Raw genomic sequence first — 6,000 nt, forward strand, 5'->3', positions numbered from 1 at the left:
CTCCTGACGTAACACCGCATGGTGCGTTTGTATCCTCACACAACTGAGTGTAATTCTAACAGGTTCCGCTACACTCCATTACCAAGCAACCACTGTCCAGTGACTGACATCAGCTCTTTCTAATGGACCCAACAGAATAGGTGTTTTGTTCTCTGCATTTTAGAATACCACACAATGGAAAAAGTCCAAAAACTCAAGTAATTCTAAGTTTTATAGATTATCATCAGAACCCTTTAGAATCTAGCGTGCATTAAATTCTTAACCGTTTAATTGTTTCTTGCATCCTGTTGTGTATTTAATCAATATTACAGTTAATTTTACCGACCACACAACACGTGTGTTCGTACACCTGAGGATGACCTCTTGAGGTCGAAACATGTAGTGTGACAGTAAAAACTTGTTGTGTGGTCGGTAAAATTAACTCTAATATTTCTTAACCGTTGTTTCGGAGTTGTTTGAAATTTTGATTTACTGTTCGTTGCAACTGATTTAATAGCAACAAATATATTAAAATGTGTTCACAAAACTACTTACCATAATCCATTCCGAATAATAACCTTTCAAAGCCCAGATATTCTACGTGTACCATCTGCTTTAGATCACTAAAACTCCATGTCGTTCTTAGAGCAAACAGATTTTTCTCCCTAAAGAGTGTTAACTAGTTGATCTGCGTAGTGGAGACATGTGTTTCCTGTGAGGTACGAACTGAATTTGTGTATGAGTATATTATTTAAAAGAAATTCAGGGTTAATTCCACCACTGTTGTTGATGTTTATTGCTTGCAGCCATGATTCCACTGCTTCTAGTTTGCTTCAATTGTGTGTAGCTATGTTTCCGTTGCTTATCACTATGCTTCGACTGCTTGTAGCTATGCTTCCATTCCATGGAATTGTAAGGACAAATATTTAAGGCATAATGAGACTATAGTACAGTATAGTTAAATCCAACCAACGTTTCGGAGAAACACGTCGTCAACATATTTAGGTTCGAAGAGTAAGCTAAGCATTGCCGGTTAATTTAAATCGGTTCGAAGAGTGAGCTAAGCGTTGCCGGTTAATTTAAATCGGTTCGAAGAGTAAGCTAAGCATTGCCGGTTAATTTAAATTGGTTCGAAGAGTAAGCTAAGCATTGCCGGTTAATTTAAATCGGTTCGAAGGTAAGCTAAGCACTGCCGGTTAATCTAAATCGGTTCGAAGAGTAAGGTAAGCATTGCCGGTTAATTTAAATCGGTTCGAAGAGAAAGCTAAGCATTGCCGGTTAATTTAAATCCGACTCATGGCGCTCTGTCGCAGAAGATGCCGCTGTGAAAACTACAAACCCAGCAAGAATTTTTAAGATAATCAGAATAATGTTCAGGTGTGTTAAAAGATGTTGGCAACCATCTCCTGGTCTATTCATGTTCAACAAGTAATAGCGTCCTAACTACCAAACAGATTTCGTTCATACGTTATATGTATTATGAACTTACATCAAATTGCATAAGGCCGTTTTCACCTGGATCAAAATGAAAGGTGCCAGGTTCTTATCTCGGCCGGAACATTAATTATCTTGTCAATAGCTACAACAAATTGTAGCAAGCAGACCCGTTGTAAGTAATTACTTTGTAAACAACGCCCGTTGCTAGGCAGCAGATTCCTAACATGCATCACTGGACTAACTGGGAAGCGCTGTTTTCTACGCGGTTCGTGCGACAGCTGCGTGACGCAAAAATAGAACTGTTGGAACATTTTTTTCTGTGCAATCCGTGCCGATGTGTTATAAGCAGGACAGGTTTAGAGTTTAGTTAGCTGGGAGACAGAAGCCGGCCAGTAAGGGCGTGAACGCGGAAGTTGAGGTATTTACGGCGTTGAAAGCCGTTACCAGACGACTAGCGAAGACGCAGCAGTATGAAAAGACTTAGTACATGCTGTAGTGAACTGCACTGTGTGTGAATTAACGATAGGGCTATACTTGCTTGTAGTTACGATCTGTAAGTGTTCAATAAATCCAATTACCAATCCAAACCCTGTCTATAGTCATCAAATCACGTGATAATATGCAGTATAATGTTAGGATGATAAATAATGAATTGGAATGAATGTGGAAGGAAACTGTTGTGGTCTAAACATGGTACTAAGCCGGCATTTGTCTGGAGGGACTGAGAATAGCACGAAAGTCGGTCCAAGAATCTCCGGAAGACTAGTCAAAAGCCTTACACCATATTAAACCATTCGGTCTGCCCTCGCCCTTTCCTCTACAAAACCTATGGATTAGGAAGGAGTTTGCTGAGTACCTGAAGCACATGAATCCAAATATGTCATGTTGTGTATGGTGCGAAAGTTACTTAACGGCTCTGTGGAGATCCGGATCGTAGCATCGAAGGGTATAATGACTGATAAATAATGAATTGAAAAGGATTTGGAAGGAAGCGGCTATAGCTTAATCAAGGTACTATCCACGCATATGCCTGGAGGGACTAAGGGAAAATAACGAAGAACCTCAGCGTAGTCGGAGTCTCGGCCGGTATTCGAACCGACCACATCCTGACTAAAAGTGTTACCGCTGAACTAGCCTGCCCGTTTTTACATTATGATACTGTCACGTGTATCAGTGATTATAGAAGGGTTTTGGATTGGATGATTGGATTTATTTATACCTTATTCACACAACTTGGGTCTACAGGCAATTACAGCGCTATCGCTGATCTACACACTTTCCAGTTCACCGTTGCACACGCAATAGGGTTCTCAGTCTTCACTAGTCGTATCCTGGCAACGGATTTATAGCAGACGCGAAGTCATTTCAAATCACACGTTAAGCCTTCTTTTCACAGCCTAATCCTTATCTTGCCATTATTCTGCGGCCAATTCCAAAGACTCGACTCAAATTCCTCTGCTGCTAGGCTCATATCATACCACGCTGATGTCTCGAAACTCTACTCGACTCGAATCGACCCGACTCGATTACGACTTCTCAAATGAACACTCCTTTATAAACATTTGCATGGACCACTCAGAAAGCACACCCTCTCTATTGTTGGCAAGGCGTGCTACAGTTCCAATGCATAGCAACGAAGCTTCTCGACTGTTCCTTGCGTATTCATTGCTGCGGGAATGTGTTTACCGAGTCGTTGCCTAGCAATGAATGTCTATTCTTACTTCACCATTCCGGCTTTCGGGCCTCATGAGACAGCATACGTTTAGTGGGATACGTTGATGGGAAGTTGCTCATATACTTTTAAGAATCGAAAGAAGTGACGAACTTCCCTCTGTTTTGTATTGCCCTCAGCACAAAATATGTAAAATTATGAGCGAGAATGTAATTCTTTTATGTGATCGCTTTTTATACTTGAGTTCTCGCTAATGTGGCGAGAAGTCATGGCTTAAGTTCTTTTCTGGGGGCTTCAACATAGCCGTTTCACTATCACTGTTGTCTGATTAGGGATATATGGTTATGAAGGGAAAAGTTGTCTGTTTTAGAATGTGTTTAGAATAGCAGGAAAATGTTTCTATGTTATTTCAGGAAACAACAGCTAAAAATATTACAAAAACAATCATAAAAATGTAAGGAAGAACATGTAGGCCTTTGTATATCTTAAAACCAGGGCTGCATTCGAGCCAAGCTCCGAGCGCCGCGTTGGCTCCTATAGCTTTGCTAGTTTTGAAGTTCTACGTTCGACGCTACTGTTGCTTTTATGTCGTGTAGTTCGGTATAAGTCAGTCCACGTTTCAGAGGAACGTATGGGCTCCATCTTCAGGATCGGAAAGTAAGTCAAGCAAGTAGCAAGCCTTCTAGTTTCTTCCTTTTATTATTTTCCGACCCGGAATATGGAGGCAGTGTGTTCCTCCGAAAAATCGGAATGCTATTAAATTATACAGTTTTACATCTCATGTGATCATGATCTTCGTAGAGGTAATTATTTTTCGACCTCTGTGGAGGACCATCACCTTCTTTAAGTGTTTTTACTGAGGCGTTGTTCGGTTTCGCATTTAAAAGAATACAATCGTCGTTGTGTAAGAAGGAGGAGGGCTTCGGATGTCGGATTTGTGGTTCTCACGGCGGTAACTATAAAAGTATTTTATTCTGGGATGCGAGGCCTATAATCTGGTGTGAATTTATTGACGTTTCGGAGGAACTTAGTGTGACTCATTTGACCATTGCTAGGCAACGACTCGGTAAACATATTGCAGAACTTACGCTATCAAAAATAGGAAGACATCCGGTGCCGGGTAACAGGTCGCTAAACATGTTTCCGCAGCAACGAATAAGCATTAAATAATAGAGGACCTCTTTGATGTGGTGACGTCTATTCGGTACTTCCCGAAGTTATAAAGGGAGGACACGAGAGGATGCTCAGTCAGTTCAGTTCAGTGGTTGAGTTCAGAAGTTGTAAGAGATATGAGACAGAAGAACGAGAATGGGGCGGTAGGAGAACTGAGAGAGGAAAGAGTGAATGGAGCAGTAAGAGAACTGAGACAGGAGAACGAGAATCGAGCGGTAAGAGAACTAAGACAGGAAAACGGGAATCGAGCGGTAAGAGAACTGAGACAGGAGAACGAGAATGGAGCGGTAAGAGAACTGAGGCAGGAGAACGAGAATGAAGCGGTAACAGAACTGAGGCAGGAGAAGGAGAATGGAGCGGTAAGAGAACTGAGGCAGGAGTACGAGAATGGAGCGGTAAGAGAACTGAGGCAGGAGAACGAGAATGGAGCGGTAAGAGAACTAAGACAGGAGAAGGAGAATCGAGCGGTAACAGAACTGAGGCAGGAGAACGAGAATGGAGCGAGTCTTCGGTAGTAGATTGAGTGCGAGTTATTTTAATTGATTGTGATGATGAGAGATTGTACAAGAAGGTGTTAATAAATCCAATCACCGAATCCATACCCTGTTCTTATTAGTTACGGAACCTCGGATAAATGACAGTATTTCCTTCGGCCCTGAAAAAGATGTCACACGTTCATCTGAAACGTCGGTAAACTTCTACCAGCCTACATGATGTCAGAATCCAGAAGAAAGTAATGTGTATGGTCTCATATCGTGACTTCCTGCAACCTGGAACTGCGTTCCGGAAAGCCCTGACACATCTCTTTTCAGGACCGCGTTCCTGCTTAAAACCTTCCGCTCTTATTCGTTTACAGACCCAATGGAAAACTGAAGGTAACAAACTGGGGTAGCTGCTGGTTTTTAGCAACTAAACTCTAATTCTATTAACTCAAATCAAATTATTTCTATGTTGTAAGTCAGCAGCCACAGAAGAAGTTACATGGTTCTTTTCCTTGGCACTACAGCCCCAGTGGGGCCTAGGTCTACCTCCATGAACTTCTCCGTTCACTTCTGTTTTTGTAGATCTTACACATTGGGTAGGACTCCTTGGGCGGGTGATCAGCTCGTCGCAAGATCTCTACCTGTACACAAACACAGAAGAACGCATACACACAAACTAAATATCCATGCCCTGAGTGGGATTCGAACCCACGATCCCGCTTTCCAAGCGAGCGAAGACAGTACATGCCTTAGACCGCTCGGCTACCGTGACCGGCAGTTACACGGTTACACAGCCAAATAAAAACTGAAAAGAAACAATACACTTCTGTCAGGACACACACACACACACGTATATGTATAAGCTATTCTAATACAGGGTAAATGCAGGACAAGTAGGCTTATAACTTTATAACAGTAATGAACGTAAAAGTAAAAAAAAAGTCCATGTGCTTAAGTAATTAAACACTACGTCACGAAGACCTAGGCACTAGTTGTCGGTGAGTGGTCAGCTTCACGTCCCGGCCCTTTTATCCCCGGGCGAAAAGCCCTTAGTATCCATTGGATAAGAGACTGAGTAGGCCACAGAGCCAGTATGTACGGCATGGAGAAAATTCTTGAACTTACCGGGTCTCGAAATTCGACTCCTCGGTAGTTCATTCCGTAGCTAGTCATTACACAGACTGCGCTACCCCGGCTCTCTTGTAACGAAGGAAGCAAACTAATAATAATAATAATAATAATAATAATAATAATAAT

The sequence above is a fragment of the Cryptotermes secundus genome, unplaced genomic scaffold (genome assembly GCF_002891405.2).
Source record: "Cryptotermes secundus unplaced genomic scaffold, Csec_1.0 scaffold661, whole genome shotgun sequence".
In the NCBI taxonomy this organism is placed as follows: domain Eukaryota; kingdom Metazoa; phylum Arthropoda; class Insecta; order Blattodea; family Kalotermitidae; genus Cryptotermes; species Cryptotermes secundus.